This window comes from Balaenoptera physalus (assembly GCF_965194825.1).
Source record: "Balaenoptera physalus genome assembly, chromosome: 2".
Classification (NCBI taxonomy): Eukaryota; Metazoa; Chordata; class Mammalia; order Artiodactyla; family Balaenopteridae; genus Balaenoptera; species Balaenoptera physalus.
In genome coordinates this window covers 171,968,465-171,981,458 of record NC_138883.1, presented here as the reverse complement: position 1 = coordinate 171,981,458, position 12,994 = coordinate 171,968,465, and the positions used below count along the sequence as shown (strand labels likewise).

The 12,994-nt window shown below is 45.5% G+C and overlaps 1 protein-coding gene across 8 annotated transcripts in view; it reads left to right on the top strand.

Moving 5' to 3' along the window:
- Positions 1-12,994, top strand: part of FRMD4A (FERM domain containing 4A) — a 466,908-nt gene that overhangs the window by 253,647 nt on the left and 200,267 nt on the right. The window lies entirely within an intron of this gene.

Sequence of the window (12,994 nt, the reverse complement as noted above, 5' to 3'; positions counted from 1 at the left end):
TCTGTTTCCTCCTTTTTTCCTTTGTGTAGGCAACAGAATAATTACCTCCTGCCGAAAGCTTGGAGAAATCATTCTGTGTCCAATTAGAATTTTTGATTTGACTAACAGATCCAGGATCATGTCTTTTTTTCTGTAACTGCTCTCAGTGAGATGCACCCAGGATGTTTCTAGCTCTCCCGTTTGCCATGGCCATTGCATGTTACGGCACTGCGTTACACCCTGCGACCGCCTTGCCACCGAGGGGCATCCTGGGGTGAAAAGGAGGTGGGAGCCCTCCTTTGGTTTTGGAATCCTCTCCCTCTGCCTTCCCCCCCCCCCATTTCCCTTCCTTTCCTAGTCTGATGCTCCGCCCCTATTTGTAAATGGTGCTGGGGAACAAGGGGTCCTGTCCTGTCCATGACGCTGCCGCAGCAGAAGCAGGAGGCCTGGGAGCAGGTCTTCAGGAAGCCTCTGCGGTGGCGCCCCGGGCAGCTGGCCAGCATTGAAACCTCCGAGATGAATGGAGGGTGAGATCTGCCAGCACAGCTCATGCAAGAGCGAGCAGTCCCTGCCAGCGACACTCCAGCCGAATCCCTTCCAGAGAACTCGGTTATGTAAACATCTAGGCGGCAGCCTCCAGCCCAGATGGACTGCCCTGTGCCGACGTCTAAGGTAGCTGTGAAAATTTCCCTCAATGCAAGCAGTCCAGGTTCCCAAGCTCTCCCTGGAGAGCTTTTTATTGGGGGCCTTGGACCGGGGAGGGACAAGGGCTTGCTTCTACCTCCTGGAGCTGGGACCATCCTGCAGGGCTGTGGCTTTCCAGATCAAGGCACCCATGTGCCCCGGGTCTGCTGTGCTGTGATGCCATTGGAAATATGATCTGATTTAAGCGTGAGTCTCAGAAGGATCAGCTCTTGGGCTGGAGCGCTTCCTTCCAAGCCGGGAAGATTTGGCATCTGCGCACTGGGCCCCTGGACTCAGGCACGAGTGGCGTGTGGCTGCTTTGTATCTCATGCAGGTTCTGTGAAAGCAGGTGGCCTGGGGACCGATCCACTGTCTTAGGCATCTGTTCTCTCCCACCTTGCTTCAGAGTCACCAAAGACCCAAGCATGGAACTCCAGGAGCTTGTGGATGTCTAAAATACTCTTTTCTGCCCCTCACATCCCTCGGGGTAGTGGAGAGTTTGACTGTATAATACACAAAGCGGGTTGTTTGTGGGAGGGACAACCCAGTCCCAAATTCTCTTATCTGTGTGGCAAGGCACCCCAGCTATCACTGATGGCAGACTGATGATAATTCTGCTCATTTGCTATGTCATCACGCAGATAATATAAACCACAAAGAATGCATGTGTTTCTGAGCCTGGGTTTGGGGGTATGTTTCTACAGAATAGGCAAATTAAAACATAGCTCATTAAATGCAAATCAAGTTCTATAGTACCTATAGTTTGGAATTGCCCTTGAAATGATATATAAGAATATATGTTATTTGAATGTATATTAATGTATGTACAAATATTTATTGAGTGCCTGTTAGGATAGTCATGTCATTCTATTTCAATCATATATATATATATATATATATATATATATATATATATATATATATATATATATATATATATACACACACACACACACACATATATATAATTTAAGATCAACAAAATAATTTACAATAAAAATGTGGTAACCTATTGCTTAATAAGACCCATGGCTATAAATAGTGTTGTCTCATCCCACTGAGCACAACATAAGCAAAAATAAAAAATTAATTTAAAATGACAGATTGAATTAGACATTGGAATAAAATAGGCAGAGTCATGTTACCAAGAAAATGTCATTGGTTCTTGGTTGTCAGTTACATGAAGAGCAAACCAACTACAGAAACATATAACCACCCCATACAGCATTGCAGTTTCATGTGTGTGTGTTTTTTCTTTTAATTTTTATTGAGGTATAGTTGATTTACAGTGTTGTGTTAGTTTCAGGTGTACAGCAATGTGAATCAGTTATACACATACGTATATCCACTCTTTTTTCGATTCTTTTTCCATATAGGCCATTACAGAGTATTGAGTAGAGTTCCCTGTGCTATACAGTAGGTCTTTATTAGTTATCTATTTTATATATAGTAGTGTGTATATGTCAATCCCAATCTCCCAATTTATCCCTCCCCCACCTTTACCCCCTGGTAACCATAAGTTTGTTTTCTATGTCTGTGACTCTATTTCTGTTTTGTAGATAAGTTCATTTGTACCCTTTTTTTAGATTCCACATATAAGTGATATCATATGATATTTGTCTTTCTCTGACTTACTTCACTCAGTATGACAATCTCTGGGTCCATCCATGTTGCTGCAAATGGCATTATTTCATTTTTTTTTATGGCTGAGTAATATTCCATTGTATATGTACCACATCTTCTTTATCCATTCCTCTGTTGATGGACATTTAGGTTGCTTCCATGTCCTGGCTATTGTAAATAGTGCTGCAATGAGCATTGCGTTTTAAATAGAGGACTTTTTTAAAAAAATAAATTTATTTATTTATTTATTTGGCTGTGTTGGGTCTTCGTTGCTGCACGCGGGCTTTCTCTAGTTGTGGCGTGCGGGGGCTACTCTTCGTTGGCTTCTCATTGCAGTGGCTTCTCTTGTTGCGGAGCACGGGCTCTAGACACACAGGCTTCAGTAGTTGTGGCATGCAGGCTCAGTAGTTGTGGCTTATGGGCTCTAGAGTGCAGGCTCAGTAGTTGTGGCGCACGGGCTTAGCTGCTTCGCGCCATGTGGGATCTTCCCGGACCAGGGATCAATGTGTGCCCTGCATTGGCAGGCGGATTCTTCACCACTGCGCCACCAGGGAAGTCCCTAAATAGAGGACTTTTGATTGCACGTTTATACAAAGGAAATTGGTAAGGGAAAAAGTAGAATAATGTGTTTGTGCCTACCATCTGTAGTGTGATTTTCTTAAAGTCTTCTGAAGCAGTCAGTGGATGTGGTGACTATTTGTTTCATCAAAGTACGTGTAATATTGTAGCAGGAAGCATTATAAGTAAATACATGAGTTATTAGAATGAATCTGTTTTGGGGGGAATTCTTGTTTATAGGTGTACACGTATATCCGTGGCTCATACCTTAGAATGTGTCCATCCACCTTCCCCCAGAGTCCAGTAACCCTTTCTACAGCATCGCAGGCTGACAGTCTTCTGGCCCTTCCTGATTACTTGCAGTGGTGGTGGGGCAACTTGTTCCATTTTGAACAGTGATGCTTGTTAGAAAGTTCTCCCGTCTATTGAAATCTGATGTGTCTTTTGAAACTTCTACTCATTGATCCCATTTCTGCCCGCCAAAGCAAAGTTCTCCCTTCTCATTAAGTTATCAAACATAATCATCAAATTAGCTTTAGATCATCACATTAGCAAGTCCCCACGTCCAGGCCTTCCCAGGACAGTCCAGTTTATACCTGGTACCCCCGTGGGATCCATGATAGCCTCCCTTTTCACTCGCAGAGGTGTCTTGCGTGGGGGATAGATGACAGGGTCCCTCTCACCGAAGCCAGCATGCAGCTTTTCCATCAGCCCCGAGAAGACATGGTTTCCATATCTTTACCCAGTCTGACTACCCTTCTTTGGTCTTGCTCCGCTTTCTTTCATGTCCTACCCGAAAATATGGTACCCAGAATTAAACACAAATTTCCAGAAATAGTTTAATCGTAGTAGAGTGTAGGAGACCTCTTGATTTCATTATTCAGGATGCTGTACTTCTAACTCGTGAACTAAGAACAGGACCTGAAACCATAAACAATATGACCCCCAACCTGTAGACGTGGAAGCTACCATCTAAACAAACCTCTTGTCATCTACACATTTGGTCAGCACACTTTCTGTGTCTGGTTACAAATCGTTGGGGGGTAATATGGATATGGAGAGCTTATGTTTAGTATCTCTTTATAATTTACCAACTGCTTGTGCGTTTTCTAAGGCAGTGAGCCTCAACACCTGCAATTAGAACCCTCTTTCCAGGCTCCCCTCATTTTTACACCAGTTAGGATTAAATTGATTTGGAAACGTGGTCCAGTGGATACTTAACTATTTCATCAATGGTTTAGCCATCCTCAGACGATTGATATAAGTTGCTCCTTCTTCCTGTTGTCATAAGTAGGGTTCTCCAGCTGTATTTCTCACTGCTCCACGCCCACCCACCACCCTGTGCCCCAGCTCTACTGCCTGGCTGATGTTTCCAGAACATGCCACGTTCTCTCCCATCCAGCTCTTCTTACGTCAGGTTGTCTCTGCCGACGTGCTGTCTTCAGATATCACTTCCTCACCTGAGCGCTCACCCATCCTCCAGGTATGAGGGAGGGTCCCCCCGACCCTCTGCCTCATTGCATCTTATGCCCACCCCATGGTCACACAGATTACACTGTAATCTCCTGTTGACTTGGGTATTTCTTCTGTTGGACATAGAAGCTCGTTAAGTATAGGAACAAAATTGTGTTCATCATTATATATCTAATAAAATGCCAGGCACATAACTATGTAGCATAAACATTTGCAGAATGAATACACACCATGATGGACACTACTTTGTATAATCCTTTAAACCCATTTCTCTTATTTCAGGAGGGGCGGTCACTAGATTACTCTCTGGATTGCTAGAAAGATGGATAGATCTTTTCTAGAGGAGAAATTACTGTCAAAGAAGATGAACTTTTTAGCCATTTGCATCTTAGTTTTATTTCCTGTAGGCTATTAGTAGTCTTCTACTTAACTTGTAGTCATCTACGAATTAATTAATTTTATCTTTAACATAGTAACCCTTCATTATAGTTGTTGTCTCTTCCCCCCCAACTTTGCATTTGCTTTTTCTTTTTGCTGATGGTGATTTATGGAGTAAAATTATTTAAAAATGTAATCAAATCTATACATTTTTCACTTTTGGCTCATCCATTGCTTTTATGCTTAGAAAGACCTGATAAACCTATCTATTTTTAATATTTAACTGTATGAAGCACCTGAGATTTTTTCCGGGGAAAGAGGTGCAGTTAGTTTATATTCTTTTAGTCGTTAGTCCTACCGTTTCCCTTCTTGGTTGAGAAGATTAAACTGAGTGGTCCAGCAGCTCATCTTTTAACAAAAATCCATTAGCACCAAACAATGAAAACTTTCCTTTCCTTGCTCTTCTTGCTTGGAACGTATCTTTAAAGGCTCTTTCATTGTCCTTAGACTTTCCTTATTTTAAATCTCAGCTTCAGTGTTCCACCTCTGTTCCTCTAAACTTGTGACACTTTCTCATCTATGTATCGATACAGAATATGTATAATGTACTCTATGCCCCTGACACGTTGTATATATTATACTACAATCTAGTCACCTTTGGGAATCCTCTGTGCAGATACTTTGTGTTCTTTGGATGTCACAATCTTCACTTTCTCATTCAATTTTATTTTTATTATGTTGTTTTTATCTTAAAAGTTTATGTGTTAAAGTTTCGACCTCATACAAAAAATATTCTTTTCGATCCACAGAGTCAACCTTATCTTTTTTTTGGACTTTTAAAAACCATTTTCCTTGAGTCTGGGGTCCCCGTCAGACTACCCCATCAGTCCTCCTTTTCTATAAAAATTCCAAGTACAGTCATCAGAACAAAAGAAAGTGTAGATATTTGCCTTTTCCTTTGGAAAAAGCATCTCCATTTCAACCAAAACTCTATCCCTGAGATACTGAAGCCAGAACTCCATGTGCCAAAGCCCAGGTGTCATTTTCCTTCTTCTTTCCTCCCTTCAAGGAGAACAGCGGGATGTCAGATGGCTTAGAAGGGTTCTTGCTGCTTCTTTGTATGTTTTGTTTCTTCAGAGTTTATACCTTCTCAGCCAGCCTTGAAGGACGTCTGCACAGACACCTGTGTCGTGAACAGTTGTCAGTAAGAATAACACCCTGAATCTGCCAAGAGAAACAGGCGAGGCCTCCTTGCCAGCAAGAGGCCTTCGTCTCCTCCTCCAGTGACAGAGTGTGTATGTGGCCTGGCAGTTCTTGTGGTCGCCACCGTCGTCATCTTACACGTGACGCTGGCACCCCTAAACCTCCATTCCTCGTCTGGCTCCGGCATGCCTCCCACCAGCTCTCTGTGGACGCTGGCAGGGAGCGTGGGATGAAAAGCAGCCATTGCTGTTTGGGGGAGGGCTGGACCTCCAGGTGCTCTGTCTGGGTGGAGTAGCCCCTTTACCCGGCACCAGGGCCCCGTGGCCTCTGCTCTGTGAAGACCTGGTACTTGCTCAGCGCTGGGGACAGCCACCCAGATGTTGCCCGCCCAGGCCATTGTCCTCTCCCATCCGGCCACAGCGGCAGACAGCCTGGCATGAGTGGCCGAAAGCTGCAGCCTCACCCAGGCCGTCCTGCAGGTGTGGAGGTGGGGGCGTGGCAGCAGTTGATGAAAACCGGGTTCCGCCCTGCAGGGCAGGACACGTAGTCTCTCGTCTCCCTGACACTGCTGCTCAGAGGAGTGTCACCTTCCCTGACTAGAGACTTTTTTTTCTTTTTTTTTTGGCTGCGTTGGGTCTTGGTTGCTGCACGCAGGCTTTCTCTAGTTGCGGTGAGCGGGGGCTACTCTTAATCGCGGTGCGCGGGCTTCTCATTGCGGTGGCTTCTCTTGTTGCGGAGCACGGGCTCTAGGCACGTGGGCTTCAGTAGTTGCAGCACGCGGGCTCAGTAGCTGCGGCGCGTTGGCTCTAGGACGTGCAGGCTTCAGTAGTTGCGGCACGTGGGCTCAGTAGTTGTGGCTCGCAGGCTCTAGAGCATAGGCTCAGTAGTTGTGGCGCACTGGCTTAGTTGCTCCACGGCATGTGGGATCTTCCCGGACCAGGGTTCGAACCCATGTCCCCTGAATAGGCAGGTGGATTCTTAACCACTGCACCACCAGGGAAGTCCCCTGACTAGAGACTGCTAAAGGTGATATTGAGCCTACTCCGTGCCATGCACACTCTATGTGTGTTAACTTAGTTATCCCTTTCACCAGTTCCACGAGGTTGGCACGAGGATGGTCTCCATTTCATAGACTGGGGAGTGAGGCACAAATTGGCAAAGTCCTTGTGGGGGGTTACACCCAGCTAGCCCCCAGTGAAGCTGGGATAAGACACGAACCCAGGTGGTCAGGCCCCAGAGCCCTCCTCCCATCCTCTGTAAACCCCGGCGCAGTGACCTGGGGAGGACAGGAGGGAAGGCTCCAGGCCTGGCATTGTAGCTGCCAGCCAGGGGTGGGAAAATCCCCCCACGGGGAGGAGAAAGCATGTGTATCAACACAGCTGAGTCTACAAGAATGAGTGAAAGTCATGTCCGTCTTCCCCTCAAGCCAGTGACCTCTGAGAATCAAGATGGTGCTTCCTTTGGTCACCGCTGTGTCTCCAGGCCCTGGCTTGGTGCGTGGCCTGGACCAGGCAGGCAGCCAGGGATGGTCCTTTGTGTACATGAGGGAAGAGAAAGTGTTTCCAGGCAAAAGAGACAGCATGGGCCAGGCCCTGAGGTAAGGGTGGCCCTCAGGGAAACAGAACTCAGAAGTCCAGGGCAGGTGAGTCCTGGACTTGGACTGGTCTTGGAATTGCAGGGATGGGGCCTGGGGAAGGAGAGCATTTGAAAAAACCAGATGTGGTGAGGTGAGGCCAGATCTCAGAGGGCTCGTTATCCAGCGTTCAGATACTCATCTCTCACAAATGGTAGCCACGGTGCTAATCAACGAGGGATGTTTTATAACCACGTCGGGAATCTCCTCCTCAGGCCTTTATTCCCCAAGGCCTTCCATCCAGATCTGCTCAGGATTCTGCTGGCTATACATTCCCACCTTCTGTTTCCGGCCGGCCTCTATCCAGGCTGCCTGAGACTCCCTCTCTGGTCGGAACTCCCAACTCCCCTTCACCTATGAGAAAGCTCTATTCCCTTTGCCCATCCCTCTCCAAATAATAATAACAATAATAATGGAATGTCAAGTAGCATGGAGTCTCCGTGAATCTTCAGAGACTTTAGTTCTTCTGGTTGCAGAACCAAAGCTTTGTGGGACCCTAGGCCTGGGTAGAAAGCAAAAGCTTGCCTGTAGATGTGCTGTGAATGAGGTGAATATGGGTTAATATGTGTATTTTGGGTAGAATAATGGATTGAGATCTTGCTAATATACTCAAAAGGGTGGTCAAGAAAATCCTGTCTTCGGAAGATGCTCTGGCAGTGGCAGGAGAAAGGACAATCAGGTTATCGTTCTTTCAGTGTCCAGCTGGTCAGAATGTAATTCAGAAAGCTCTGCTGGGGGCTTCCCTGGTGGCGCAGTGGTTGGGAATCTGCCTGCCGATGCAGGGGACACGGGTTCGAGCCCTGGTCTGGGAGGATCCCACATGCCGCGGAGCGGCTAGGCCCGTGCGCCACAACTACTGAGCGTGCGCGTCTGGAGCCTGTGCTCCGCAATGGGAGAAGCCACGATAGTGAGAGGCCCGCGCACCGTGATGAAGAGTGGCCCCCACTTGCCACAACTAGAGAAAGCCCTTGCACAGAAACGAAGACCCAACACAGCCAAAAATAAAATTAATTAATTAATTAAAATACTTATAAAAAAAAAAAAAAAAAAAAAAAAAGAAAGCTCTGCTGCCTTCCAGGGGCTGGAGGCCTCACCTGCACTTCCGTTAATTTCTGTTAACTTCTGTTGACTGAACTGCAGTGGCTTCACTGCTCTGTGGTCGCCAAGGTGGTGTCCGTGGTGCATAACCAGGGCCCCTGCATGTGGCTCTCGCAGTGTCCCTTTCCTCCTGACCATTTAGTCAGAGGGTTGGCTCTCAGATGGGTGAGGGCAATCATCTGTCACACTCTGGCCCTGGGCTGAAATTCCCCACTTGGGCCTTGACCTTCTGTATCTGAGACGCACCTGTCCGACTCCATGTCTATAGCTTGTCCTCAGATTGCAGTGTCTTGTTGGAAGGGGAAAAGAATCCCCTCCTTCCCCACATCCCACAGCGGAGCTCTGGGTAGGAGTTCCTCTCCACTGGGGTCACATGAGCCCATCAGTGGAGCTCCCAGGTTGTCCTCTCCTCCGACCTATCTGAGTCTATCCCTTTCTTCTCAACTTTAGGCCCAGAGACCGATTATTAATGTTTTTTGACCCTCTCCCCTGCAGTCCCATCTGGAGAGGATTGAAATGATGGTCCAGTAGGACTTGTGGCTTGATCACACACAGCAGTGGTCTGCAGGGTGGCAGAGTCGGGGTCTAAAACGGTCCACCTGTTACCAGGTCCAAGCTCATGCTGCTTGCTGCATGACAGGCCAGTAAATCAAGAGATGAGTTGCTGGGGTAACGGATAGCGACTTTATTCAGAAAGCCAGCAGGTCGAGAAGATGATGCACTCGTGTCCCAAAGAACCAGCTTGCCCACGTTGGAATTCAGGCTTCTTTTATACTAAAAGGGGACGGGGTGTGGTTGGCTGGTGCACACTTCTTGCTGTCGGAATCCTTTGTTCTGGCAGCTGTCCCCATAGGTCTGGTCACAACGTTCCTATAAACCTCCAACAAGACAAATGTTGTTATGACCCAGCAATCCCACTCCTGGGCGTATACCCAGAGAAAACCATAATTCAAAAAGACACATGCACCCCAATGTTCATTGAAGCACTATTTACAATAGCCAGGTCATGGAAGCAACCTAAATGCCCATCGACAGATGAATGGATAAAGAAGATGTGGTACACATATACAATGGAATATTACTCAGCCATAAAAAGGAACGAAATTGGGTCATTTGTAGAGACGTGGATGGATCTAGAGACTGTCATACAGAGTGAAGTAAGTCAGAAAGAGAAAAACAAATATCGTATATTAACGCATGTATGTGGAACCTAGAAAAATGGTACAGATGAACCAGTTTGCAGGGCAGAAATAGAGACACAGATGTAGAGAACAAACGTATGGACACCAAGGGGGGAAAGCGGGGGGCTGGCGGGGCGGGGCGGTGGTGGTGTGATGAATTGGGAGATTGGGATTGACATGTATACACTAATATATATAAAATAGATAACTAATAAGAACCTGCTATATAAAAAAAATAAAATAAAATTCAAAACATAATGCAATTAATGGATTTGGGAAAAAAAGACAAATGTTATTTTCTGTTCTGTAATTTTTTATCTCTTAGGAGTGGAAAAGTTATACCTTTAAAGGTCAGAGCCTTGAGAATGGGGTATCCTGTGTATTGTAGGCTGTAGGCAACATTCTTTCAGTGATTAACTTGCAGGAAAAGCAATAGGATACAAAGGTTAAAGAAAAAGAGACAGATCCAATATGGAGTCAGATTTGATCTTCCCTGTGACACACCTGCCCACGCAGCCCTCCACTGTCCCCAAGCCCTTAGTACCCACACAACACCACGACTCCTCTTCTTGTGTCACCAGAGAAAACCCAGTTTCCTTTCGCTGGAGGCAGAGAGACCCGGGCAGTAGCCACACCTCAGTCTGCTTTCCAAAGATCCTCCAGTGAAACACTGGCCGCACTCATGACCTCATCAGGTGCACACTTGCAGCGGGTCAAGCTTTGAAGAATGCAAGGCTGTTTCCGTTCTTTTTTTTTTTTTTTAATATTTATTCATTTATTTATTTATTTGCTTGTGCCAGGTCTCATTTGCAGCAGGCGGACTCCTTAGTTGTGGCTCATGGGCTCCTTAGTTGTGGCGTGTGAACTCTTAGTTGCGGCATGCATGTGGGATCTAGTTCCCTAACCTGGGATCGAACCCGGGCCCCCTGCATTGGGAGCATTGGGCCTTATCCACTGTGCCACCAGAGAAGTCCCTTCAGTTCTTATATTACATTGCATTGTGATGTGAATTTGTTTATAATAGGGCCACGCATTTAGTCACTTTCATCTGGGTTTTATCAGTTCTGACTGTATTCAGCAGCCAAGAACCTCAAGGACATGCCTGTGTGTGTCCTTCTGAACCCAGGAGACTCATAATAAAGGCAGAGGTGAAATAACTTGCCAGAGGTCATGGAGCAAAACTGGGACCAAGTCATTCTCTCTGAATCAGACTTCTGCTGTCTAATACTTGGTATCTCCTTTCTTTCCATTAGCATCTTTATTTTAATATGATGTCACTTAGAGACAAAAAAAAAAGGTAATAAGCTTGAGATAAATCAGACAGAGGGAAAAATCATAGTAAAAATGGACAGTATACCTTTAACATTTTTTAAAAGTTATAGGCAGAGGCCCCTCATGCACTTTTTTTTTTTTTAACATCTTTATTGGAGTATAATTGCTTTACAGTGGTGTGTTAGTTTCTGCTGTATAACAAAGTGAATCAGCTATACATATACATATATCCCCGTATCTCCTCCCTCTTGACCCTCATGCACTTTTATTATAATGTATGAAATACACACTATAATAACTTATTATATTATATCTGGTGTGTCCATGGTACAGGTTAGGTGTGAGCAGCAGACGGATGGATATTTTTAACAACCTTTAATTTGCCTGAAATCCTTTCTATCTGTGTAGTTATTTACTGTGGGCTTGTCTTTCTTGAGGCCACTGTGAATGTGTTGCATTTATTCGTCTCCTGGATGTGACAGCTTCATAATGATTGCGATTCTGGTATCCTGTGACTTTCTGGTACTTAGTTGAGTCCTTGGGTCCTCATTTATCTGCAGAGGAAACTGAAGTGGAGAGAGGGATGTGACACACTGAGGTGACCCAAACAGCAGAAGCCCCAACAGTGAATTTCCCTGGGAACTTGTAGTCATGTCTCTGGAATTTCCTTCCGAGCCACAGAATGGCCTGGGTCAGAGGGCAGATTGTGAGGTGCTGCTGTCATACTTCTGGCATCCTTGGGATGCTCCGTGGCTTCATGGACTGCGCTCACAGGACGTGCTCTAAGACTTACGTCTCTAGGTTTGGGCCTTGGCTTGGACACTTCAGAAATCGGAATTTTCTCTTTGATGATAACGTTTTAAAGGGTCGGATTTCGGGTTGTTTGGGGGAGTACTGACAATTCTCCAAAGTGTGTTTTGGAAATGTGAATTCTTCGTTTTGTGCAATTCCAGTGAGTCTTTAATATTTCTTATTTTATTGTCCCATGAAGTATTGTCTCTAAAATGAATCTGAATCACAACTTGGTAACTTGTGCAGAGCTATAAACAAGTAGGCACGTGGTAACGTGGCTCTCCTCCCCCTCCCTACCCTCACCCCAGCCCCCAGTGTCTTAGTGATAACAGTTCCAGTATAAATGAGTCTCAGGAAATATTATGGCAACATGTGTTAATTGAATGTATTTTAGTTTTTTATTTTTTGAAATCGTATGTTTTTCTAAGTTTATTATCTGTTAACCCTGTTGTCATTTGCACAATTGCATTAGTTTTCTCTGAAAATATTATGAACAGGGGAACTAGGGTTATTTCTTCAGAGTACTTCCTCTGCATGTATATACCATAGTAGATGATACATTTGACAAGGGGCAAGAAAAAGGGGAGAGTGGACATCCAAGAAGTGACTCAAAGAGGGAGAGAGAGGAGGGGGTGATGGGTAGAGAAAGAGGTGATAACAAGAAGCATATTGAAATGGGGTTTACTTAGTTTTGAATTTGAAGAGAAAACATTCCTAATAAAACATATTTTCACACGCTGAGCCCCGTACCCCTCCATGTAAAGCTCTTCAGAATCGCCCTTTGGGGGAGTTTGTCGTTGCTGGTTAGGTGGTTATTTGTTTTTCGGTAATGCCCTGCAGAGGGGCCTCCTCTGTCATGTTTGGACAGAACCCCCTTCCGCCATCAGGAGTGTGTCAGGCTCCGGTAGATGGAGGCCCTCAAGCACAGGTATTTATAATCCCCGCCTTTCGGATCCTGTGCTCCCTGAACCCCTTCTGGGAGCACAGTCTGTCTCCCATGAATTCCTCCCACAGGGAGAGAAGGTGTGAGACTTTCGGTCTTGAGATTTCTCACATCTGTGGACAATCATAATTCTCATTTGTAAATTAATTAGTTTGATTTGAGATGTTAAGATATAGG